The sequence below is a fragment of the Gavialis gangeticus genome, unplaced genomic scaffold (genome assembly GCF_001723915.1).
Source record: "Gavialis gangeticus isolate Ggan-Ray unplaced genomic scaffold, GavGan_comp1, whole genome shotgun sequence".
In the NCBI taxonomy this organism is placed as follows: domain Eukaryota; kingdom Metazoa; phylum Chordata; order Crocodylia; family Gavialidae; genus Gavialis; species Gavialis gangeticus.
Genome location: NW_017729017.1, coordinates 9,028,643 through 9,039,696, shown reverse-complemented (window position 1 = coordinate 9,039,696; position 11,054 = coordinate 9,028,643). Strand labels below are relative to the sequence as shown.

The window sequence follows — 11,054 nt, the reverse complement described above, 5'->3', positions numbered from 1 at the left end:
TGCTTCCCCCTCCCCGCTGCTGCTTCCCCCACCCACTGCAGCCAGCACTTCTCCCCCACCCACTGCCAGCACTGCTACCCTTCCCCTGCGTGCCACTGCCGCTTCGCTACTTGTGGGGCCGAGGTCAGGGCCATCCCATGGGCAAGGGTGGGAACACAGTGCATGCTGCCCCCACAGGACTGAGCGGGGCTCAGCCCCATGCAAGCACAGCAGGGGCAACCTGGGGCTGGGCTGGATAAAGTGAATTGGTAGGCACTTACCGATGAGTTAGATGAAATCGCCTGGCAGGCCAGATCCAGCCCACGGGCCGTATCTTACCAGCCCTGGTCTAGGATATGGGCATGTGCCCTTTCCACTACAGTAATGAGCTAACAGGTATAAAGGTCCAGCATCCAACCCTTGCTAGACTTAGTCTCCCTGCAAGTAAACATTTGCAATTTACCAGGCATTACATGTGTGCTACTCTGCCTCAGAGCCTGTGCAGACTTCTGTGTAGCTACAGAAGTATAGCAAATATAGCTACAGAATTGCAAATAGAATCCAAACTGTACATAAGCGCCAGAAATTGCACTTATGCAACTATATAAATATATTTTAAGCATGTCAAGATAAAATAAAGTTGGCCCTGTGATATCAATTAACAATATAACACTTAGCATGGAAAAGAAGAAAAACCCTTGTTCTTATACCTAAGAATTCTGATTCACCACTTGGGCACAACCACAACTATTGATGCACTTTCTCATTGACATGAACAGGAGTCATGAGCATATACATTATGAGGGGGAAAAGCACCTTAGAAAGGATAGAGTCAAATGGACAGTAGCTACCAGTCATATGCTGGATTCCTATGCACGACTTCACTGGGTCTCTTGCTGTCACTTGCTAGATCTGCTACATCAGGAAAGACAATTTCTATGTTGTGTGTGTGCACTCATTAACAGCCAAGCACAAAGAGCTACCATTCCTCAGTGCACATGCAAGTAAGTCATAAGTATCCATCTAGCTTGAGAATACCAAGGGACTCTGACAGTTGTGCTCTATTGGAGCATACAGAAGAAAGATCTATTGTGTGTGTTTAACACAGAAAAAATACATCACCTGCTTAATATTGAACCACAACACTGTGTGTGTAAAACTGGAACCCAAGTCTATAAATAGAAAGTGGGCAATTTTAAATAAAAATATATCAGTGTCTTAAGGGTTTTTTTCTCTTCCTTCCAAATCCCAGCTGTCCTGGAAACCAGCAGGGCTTCACTCAGCTTCATAAGCTTCTCTCTAAACAGGATGAAGTCCCTCAGCAGCAAATCCTAACATTGCAGCGGAGGGAGGGTAAACTGCTAATCAAATGGGTATTGTTATATTTGAACACACCTGTTTATCCCAGAAAACGGGGGGAAATTAGGTAGATGGACTTAATTGCTATTGTTTCCAAACAACAGAAAGGCAAGAGGGCAAATAATTAGCCAGGTTCTGAAAGCTGAGTAGACAAATTGTCCGAATTCTAATATGCGTGTGCAGTTTCAGTTGCTGTTAAGTGGCTGAAATGAAAACAGTGAAATCCTACCCCATCTTCCCAGGGGAACACATGCAGCTGATTTAAATAACTTAATATTTCAGAAGCAGGTGCCAATGATCTCTTGCTGCCATAATTACCAGCTCGGATTCAAGCAATGGATTTGGAATGAGGGGGTTGAGGGAAGCACTGCAAGGCTTCCTTGGGTTTGTTTGCCCTTTGACATATTATTTGATCAGAGTTGAAGATGGGTAGAAAAACACTCGCCTGCACCTGTGGGATCTTTGCCACTTTCAAGCACCTGTGTGAAGATCTTGTCTCCTCTCATTTTCCCAGCTAGGGTAATTGAACATGAAATTATCCCAGCCTTTGAGAGGGTTCTTGAATTTACTGCATTTTATCCCAGTCCATTACCTCTGCTCAGAGAAGAGTTTGCCTTGGCAGAGGAAGCTCCTCATCTTCCTTGATCTCTGGGAGAGCTGCCTCTCTCCACCCCAAGTGCTCTGTGAATCCCCATGGAGCAAACACATGCAGCTCTCCTGAAAAGTGAATCATGTGATGAGAGGCAGTGGCATTTAGCTCCCTATACAGCTGCATCCTGAAGGACCTGGACAGAAATTAGGGTGGGCGGAGGCATGCTAAGGGAAAAGATTGACATCATTGAATGCAGCAAATAACTTCTCTGGTTACTGATTAATAGAGTGATATTCTGCATGTATATCATTTCTGTCATCATCCCTAAACTGTGTGCACACTGAGTGGGAATACTGTCACTGCTGCCTTGCACTTGAGAAAAATTGTCTAAATTTATCTCAAATATGCAGTTGGTCCAATAAAAAATATAATTCACAAAATTCCTTACCTCTGCACACTGAGTGGGAATACTGTCACTACTGCCTTGCACTTGAGAAAAATTGTCTAAATTTATCTCAAATATGCAGTTGGTCCAATAAAAAATATAATTCACAAAATTCCTTACCTCTCACTACTGAAATGCAGACACCTCTGGGATGGAGACTGACAGCTAGGTACACACAATTTGTTGCACAAGCATGGGGCAAAAGGGGAAAAGTTGGCTATGACATACACTTATTATTACAACAAAATCTCAGGGGGACCACACAGAGCAGACAGGACTCATGAAAGAATACAACAAAAAGCTAACCATGGAAAAAAATACATTTTAATTTAGGAAATGAAGACAGAATTATTACATATGTGTAGAACATAATGGAGTCTTTTATGTAGTTTGTGTATGTAAGTGCCTAAGTTTTAAAAAACAAACTAACAAACCTCAGCATATAGCATCATATGGACACCTCTGTGGTTCACAAGCAGGGCTGGAACCTCTTGCTCCTCTACACAGACCTTTGCCACTGGAACTAATGAAAGAAATGATAGTGTCTGTCAGGCACAAAAGAGAGATGAGGCATGCATCTCCCAGTGGTTTTCATAGATGTTTACTGAGAGGAGTGGTAAGACTTGAGGAACTTGAGTTTCGCTCCAGGCTTAAGAGGAGAGTGTGCCCTCTAGTGGGAATAGCCTCTTCCATCCATTATCCCCAACCGTGACCCCTTCTGCTAGTATCCTCTATGATCTGTTCCTTTCCATGTCTGGTCATGAACTGTGAAACAACACTGGCCCCCAGCAATGCCTGTGATTCATTAGAATGGAACGCAGTTTTCCTTGAAAGGATAATGTGATGAGTTGACCCTGGAGTCCAAGATAGTTTATGGGCCAGATTCTCTGTTGATCCCGAAACCTACTAGGTAGTTAATAAATCTGTGCTTTCCATTATGAATGTGATAACTGATGATAGGAAGAGTGGCTGTCTCAATATTGCAATGACAGGATGATATTTTTTCTGGGGTATAGATATTAAGATAGAGTTTGCCTGAGGAATATCCTGTGGGGAGCCATTTATTTTTGGCCAGTCTTCCTTTCCATTGGAAACGTGACATATTGTTTTGTTCTGATTTCTTTCACAGATGTCTTTACCAAATCACATTTATGGAAGCTTTTTAAAGATATTGCTTTGCAGTAGTAAGACTGATTCAGTCTATGAGCAGTAGAAAGATAGCACAGCATAGATAAACATCTGATCATATGTAGGTCAGAGTAAGCTATCTTTAGCTGGTTATTCCAATCTGTTCTGTCAGCCTACTTTTTCTCTGAAGCAGATTGCCCCAAAATAACTAAATAGGTGCACATTTGTTTCCAGAGATCCCTTTTTCTGATCTTATCTTACAGAATGTAGTACCTCCTGCACTGACCCATCTGATTTGCATCTGAATGGGTATGTTGATCATATACCTTCATCAAGCAGCTACATGAAAATTTAGTTTTTCAAATATTGGATTGTTCACAAAGCTGATAGGAACTCTTCAAATTTTGAAATATTGATGAAATTTGGTATTAAAAACCAGCAATTTTTAAATGTAAACAAACATTTCCCCTTTTTCAAACTACTAGAGAGAACATTACATGTTGTAAGTTTTGAAATGTTATTGACATTCCAGAATTGGTAAGAAATTAAGGAAAAATCCAAACAAATGTTGCAATCTTCCCCCGTAATGAGGTGCATGGCTTAGGAGCTGGAGCACAGCTGCAGGGGAGTAGGGGATAATAGCCTACCTACAGAGATAATAGGCTGGGCTCAGAGGAAGTTAAAAGCTTTCAGGAAAGGAAGCTGGGGTGGGGGTAGAGGGAAGGCTGGGGTGTAGGGAGAAGCACAGGGTTTGTGTTGTTTCTCCTGGTCTGAGGAAAAGGCCTCAGGTTTTCTTTTTGTGTTTGTTCTTTGTACTTATACTGGTTTTGTTTGTTGTGGTGAGAAGCTATCCCCATGTAGAACAAATGGACTGATTTCTATGAAGAAACTGGCTCCTGAGTCTGCTTAAGAGAGTGTTAACCTGCTAGACCCCCATTCTGTCTTGACTATTCTAGATGCTCATGAAATTTCTACTCTGACTGTTTTTTGTAATTAGTGACTTCTGTCATGTAGTATGATTTCTATGCTTTGATTTGATGATTGTAGTAGTTTAAACAGAAGGGCAACTAATGGTATATATTACACTTTCCAGAATAAATAATCTTTTAAACTTTGTTATGCACTCATGAATGCTCAGCTATCATCTATTTTGGGGTCTAATTGGTCAAATGACCCTATGAATCATTACAATTTTAAATTTAAAAGCTCTCTAGGACAAAAATGACTTTCTTTGCTGTGTTTGTACTGTACCTAGCTCACTTCAGTCCTGGCCCATGACTGTGACTCTGAGGCTGTACAAATAATATACCAGTATACAAATAAGAATCCAGTGGCATATGTTAGTATTTTATTTTTCTTTAAAAAATACATAGAGAGAGGGAGATGAAAGTTGCTTATGCACCCACACCATAATAGAAAGAGTTATATTACCCTTTGGGCACCTAAATAGCAATTTTCCAACAATGTGAGTAGCCTTTTGGCACTTAAACCTTGGTTGTGATTCTACTACCCTTGCATTGTCAATATGTAAGCATGTACCAGTAGACTGAATATATGCAGTTGGCTTTGTACTGGCCATGTACATACCCAGCCATATACATGCACCTGCTGTGGACACGTAAGTGCATTCATGTCAAGAAAATGTAGCTAGACAAAACCACTAGGTAATGGGTGTGAGGAGATAGCAGCAGTGGCCTCTGTGTTTTAGCACCCATAGCTGAGTAGTTAGGGCAGTGAATCACAACTTTTTAGACTCAAGGCACCCCTTGGAAAATGTCAGCTCTTATTTTTTATACAGAAAAAAGTAATAGAGCAATTCTGTGGTACCATGGTTGAGAATCACTGGACTAGAACATTTCCCTAGCAAGCAGGAGGTCTGCAGTTTTGCCTAAAGCATGGCTGAAGAATTTGGACCAGTACCAATTTTATAACACATTCAACATCTAAACTATGTCCTCAGCATGTCCCAGCAGGGATATTCTTGAGCAGGTCCCAGGCACCTATTCTTATTCATACACTTCAAACCCAGAAATGCACCAGGAAAGCCAATCCAGGGATATTCACAGCATTCACCCTCCTACATGCTAGAGATTGAGATTTTGAGAATGACCAGCTGCAAGGTATGCACTATGATATTAGGGGAGGTTCAGAGCTGTGTATTCACCTTTGGCATCAGGGCAATTAAAAGGGCAGCCTGCTGCCTGGGAATACCTGAAGTTGTATCAAAGGTGAGGCAGGTGGGCAGACTGCCCTAGACAGTGGGCAGGCCAACCTTCATGCTGGCCCTAAGATGGCCCACTTGTTACAGGGGAGCAAGCAGGCAGGGTGTACTTGGCAGGATCCGTGTCTGCCAAGAGACTCTGGAGGTAGTAGAGACATGCTGTAAGCCTCTTGTCCAGATTTGCAAAGGCTGAGTGTACCTTTGCTTCCGATTTAGTGCTCAATAGAGGTGCACCAATACATAAGTCCGATATTGGATCGGCACCAATATAAGGAAAATTAGCTGTATTGGAAATCATCCTCATGCATCCAAAAATTTGGCCAATAAATGCCTGTGCATATGTGCAGCCACAGCACAACATGCAGGCAGTGAAGAGTACAGCCTGGCAGCTTGGAGAGCTGTTTGCAGCTGGTAAGTCTGTTGTGGAGGAAGGGGAGGGGGAAGGGAAGAGGCATGGGGGAGCAAATCAGTGCCCCCCACAATGAGGGAGAGAGTGGGGCTGGGGCTGGGACAGGCACTGCCCACTAGTCAGGGCAGGGTGTGAGACAGCCACAGCACATCCAGGGAGTGCAGGGGGGGAGGGAGTGTGCCCCTCAGATCTTCATGGGGCAGGGCAGGAGGGCTGCAGCTGTGGGCTGGAGCTAGGACTATGCTGGGCTCTTCTTGGTGGGGGCTGGGCTCAGGGCAGGTGGTGGCAGTGCTGGGAGAGGGCTACCGGGGGGGGGGGGGGGGGGTGGAACCCCTTTAAATTTCCCGTAAGCCCCCACAACACCCTTTCCCAGCGTTGTTGCTGCCTGCCCGGCACAGCCCCAGCTCAACCCCCGCCTCTACCCACATCCCCCAGAAGAGCCAGGGATGCACCAGGTGGACGACAGCAGCACTGCAAGGGTGGGTTGAGGGGCTACAGCAAAATTTGGGGTGGCTGCAGCCCCCTCCCAGTGCTGCCACCACTTGCCCTGAGCCCAGCCCGCACCAAGAAAAGCCCAGTGCAGCCCCAGCTCCAGCTCGCCCCCCCCACTCCACGCATATCTGGGGGGCACACACTCCCCCATGCCCTCCCAGGTGTGCACAGCAGCAGGAGCTGCCCCCCCCCCGGACAAGCTGTGGCTCCATCCTATGCCCCACTCCACCCTGGCTTGGCAGCGTCTGCCCCACTCCCTCCCTCACCTCAGCAGGCATTGATCTGCCCCACCTACACCACCTCCTTTTCCAGCACAGCAGACTTACCAGCTGGACGCAGCTGTATCAGAAATTGGATCGGTATCGGGTGATATGCCTCGTTAACAATCAGCTATCAGTATTGGCCCCCAAAATCTCTATCGGTGCACCCCTAGTGTTCAGTCCACTAGACTTCTCCCTCCCCCTCTCTCTCTCAAGCACACATAGTTGTCAAACCTGAGCATTGTTTTACAAGAACTGAGACAAGTCAATTTACAGGTGTATGCACATATTATGGTTGTTGCTTCAACCTTATTTTTAATGGTACAATCCACTCTGTTGCTATAGTTTCAGCACTAACTGATCATGGCGTGGGAAGCAAAGTGACTCCTCGGAGGAAAAAAAGCATAATTATGTTTGGAAGGGATTAATAATAATAACAATAATGATGATAATAATAGCCCAGGCCCTAGAGTTCAGCGCTGCTGTTTTGTGCCACTCTGCCAGTTGATTCTATCCATAAAGACAAAGCAATGAGCACAAGAAGGGCTCCCCTGCTTCTCTGCAATTTCTCATCTCTGTTGTGCTGTAATAGCAATATCTTACTCTTTTACACACTTTTTTTTTCTACAGTAGATCTCAAGGTACTTTGCAAAGAAAGTTAATTCATTATCCCCATTTTAGAGATGGGGAAACTGAGGCCCATAAAGACCTCTGAGAGGTGAGTACTCATCTAAGCTTACACAGCAAGGTAGTAGCAAAACCTAAAGTGAATCCAGGTCTTCTGAGTCCCAATCCTGTGGGGTTTTTTGTTTGTTTTTCAGTCTGTTGCACACAGGACTTCTGTAGTCTCCTGTGAAGCACAGCTTCCATATCATCCTCTAGAAACCACTGCCCACTGATGTAACCCAAAGCATCCCTCAGGCTCATGTAGGTAACACTGGAAAGCAGCCTGGCACACAGCAGGACCAGCTGTAGAAGGAATGTACTGGCCACTTTTGCACCCTACCTCCTGAGCAGCAGTGGGCTTTCCTTGCCTAGGATCCTGCTGAGAATCTAGGGCATTATTTCTGATGCAGATTATTCACTCTTATCATAAACAGGGTAGTGCATCCCTATTGCAGCCCATTAGTAGCCCATTAGCAGAGAACCCTTTCACAATTCATTTACTTGTGTAAGTGCTTATAAAATAAAAATAAATGCTGAGGGGATTCTTCCTCCTAATGAATAGGCCTGTGAACGTGTGTGTATAGTGCAGCATCTTACAAGTCCATCTTGGTGTTTTTTAGGTGGGAGAATGAAAGTTGTAATGAGTAAAATATTGATTTTCCATAAAAGGGCTTTAATCAAATGCCCTGACACCCCAAGGGGGACAGCGCTCTGCTACAACACCAAATTGCACTTCATATACCATCTATTTTTCAAACACTGTATAAATGAGCCTGCCCACCGGATATATGAGCATGCCTAAATGTCATACATCACTGGAAATAAGAAAGCCACTGGTATCTTGGTAGGGAATGGAACAGCCAATACTACTATGAGCCTGTGGAAAAGCAAGCCTTGTTTTTCCTTGTGACAGGTGCTGCAGTCCAAGTAAGGCTCTGTCAGGAAGGAACTTGCTCTGTGATTTTTCTTCCTTGTGATTTTTCCAGTTTTTCCTCAAGCATTATAAGATTGCTTTCTTTCCTTGCCATGTATCAGCTGGCTTAACTTGGGTAGGCAGGGTCTCCCATTATGAAGAGAATATGATATAAACAGAGAAGCTTGGAACTATGTGTGCCCCGCTTTGCTCTTAATTTTCCCTGCACAGTGGAAGCTGTATGTCTGTGGTCCCATGATTCATGAACTCTTGAGTACAGCTCTGTGAAGGCCTTAGCGCTTTTTGCCTCTTCATGAAACTACCTCAGCCCTATCATCCAGATGAAAGAAAATATTATTACCTTTTAATTTGCTTCATGAATTGTTTATATCACAAAATAAACCAGCAAGTCTTTGATGACTCAAGGAGGGTCAGCAATGGGGTTCCTGCATCTATTTCACTCTCTTTTTGTCAGTTGCGTGCATGAAGTTGGCCCTCTCTGGTCCGCCTTCTCCAGATTCATTTGGAACCTTTCCTAGGTTGCTAAACAGGAAGCTTGTGCTTTACCACGATGTTACCTGTCTTCAGAAAGGAGAAGCCAACTTGTCCTTTGTGCTTCAGGCAGAAGATGAATCTTGAATGGGGGTTAGAAAACAAGAAACAAAATACCCAATTTAAAAAATAGAGAGGAAGAAATAGAAGATTCAGACAAATAGTCCACTTCATAAGGTATACCATGGAAAAAACAATTCTGAGTTTCCAGAGACTAATCACAGTAGGTAACCATGATCCAAAGAAATCTTCACTGACCTTGAGAAATGGCAATATATCTCTCGTATGATTTCTATGCTTGTCGCTCCATTCACCAGGACACCATTAGACGTTCTGTCACTGTTGTGATTACATTAGTTGTGGATTTTCCTGTTTTAGATTTCCACATAGCAGGGTGGGCCACGAGTGGGCTGTCATCTTCCACCCCAGTTGGCTGAACATAGTGTGAAAACTCAGCAGAACAAACTGGGGTGCCACCACTGAAGTACTGCACACCTCTGCTATGGCACTGGTCTTCTTAGTGGCTGAGTACTGTGTGCCTATCTGGGTTGCTAGCGCTCATACCTAATGCATGGATGTCCAATTAAATTCTGCAGCATGTACTATCTCCAGAACCCTGAAATGTACACCAATTCAATAGTTACTGGTGCTGGCCAATATTGCTTCTCCAGACATCCGCCATGATGAAGCTACATAGAGAGGGTGTCCGCATGCATGACAACCCAGACCTCCCCATCTAAAGAGATTTAAAGGACATCCCAGCTCACTGCTTGGTCTTCGAGAAACCTTTGTGGACACATGTACAAGCCCTTGTAGCACACAGCAATGTAGCAGATTGGAGGAAAGTGTGGAATGAAACCATCATTCGGAATAAACATCTAATTTCTGACCCAACAATAAAGCCTCCTGGTTTTGACCTTTCACAAAAACATGGAAGGTTCTAAATCGGATCCCAGTCAGGCATGGCTGCTGCAGTCACTTTATGTACAAATGGTGTATTAGGAGTTCTGTAAAATGCAACTGTGGCAATCCTGATCAAACTATGGCCCATGTAAGAGCACTCTGTCTTCTATGCAAATTTAACAGTGATATTGTAGAGAGAAATTTCCTTTCCTAAAGCTTCCTAAAGCATTAGACCTGTTAACTAACCTTAAACTGGACTTAAGTTGTTCCAGGTTAACCATATGAAAGAACAAGAAGCATTAGTATGCTCCCTTTCCTATGGCCAACTGGTGCTGCCTTAGTCGGGGAGGCAGGTGTCCTCTCCTGTGACCAGTCCTGCTGACTGGGTTGGGGGGTCCCCCCATGGCCAGTTGTACTGCCTGGGAGGACCCCCGTGACAGTCGATCACTGATCACTGTGGCCAATCGTTACAGCTGGTTCTGGGAGTAGCTGCAGCCACTTCAGGAAGCAGCTGCAGCAACTGGCCAGTGCCTGCAGGGCAGGCACTGGCACACCCACCTGCCCCCCTGCTCATCACCTAAGCAGCAAGCACGGCTGGTCGGGGGGGCACCTACACTCTCAGGGGGTGCATGTGCACCCCTGTACACCCCCTACACATCGCCACTGCCCTTCCCCACTAGTGACTTCCTGTGCTTCTACAGCACAGTGCTGTAGTAGCCAATTGGATTTGGAGGAGATTAGACCTGATTCGGTGGCTGAATCTCCGCATCCAAATCAAATAGGGAGACCCATTAAAAGGTCTAAATCAATTCCAAAGCCTCCAAATCAATTCTGAGAGATTTGGAGATTTGGAAGACTTGCAGGAAACAGAAACTAAGAGGGAGGGGAATGGGGTGATCTTCCATATATGGAAATGCTGGAGGGGGGGGAAGTCTGGTCTGGTATTGACATCTGTAGCTGGCCAGTGAGTGTGAGCTTTCTCTGGGTTCCCTTTCAATCACAGTGCTCTGGGGGAAGGATGAAGAAACAACATAGCAAGCTGTCAAGTAATCTGTGTCTTTTGTGAGCTGTCTCTCTCTTGGACCAGCAGCATCTGAAAGGCTCTGGCTTGCTATCTAGTCTCTTGCTAGCTAGT

The 11,054-nt window shown here is 44.8% G+C and overlaps 1 protein-coding gene and 1 long non-coding RNA gene across 2 annotated transcripts in view; one reads left to right on the top strand and one right to left on the bottom strand.

Annotated features, from left to right (window-relative positions):
• Positions 1-11,054, top strand: part of RALY (RALY heterogeneous nuclear ribonucleoprotein) — a 591,199-nt gene that overhangs the window by 338,114 nt on the left and 242,031 nt on the right. The window lies entirely within an intron of this gene.
• LOC109294642 overlaps positions 8,797-11,054 on the bottom strand; it is a 41,886-nt gene continuing 39,628 nt past the window's right edge. The window contains exon 4 of the long non-coding RNA XR_002096592.1: positions 8,797-9,098. This is a non-coding gene — a long non-coding RNA (uncharacterized LOC109294642). The remainder of the gene's footprint in view (positions 9,099-11,054) is intronic.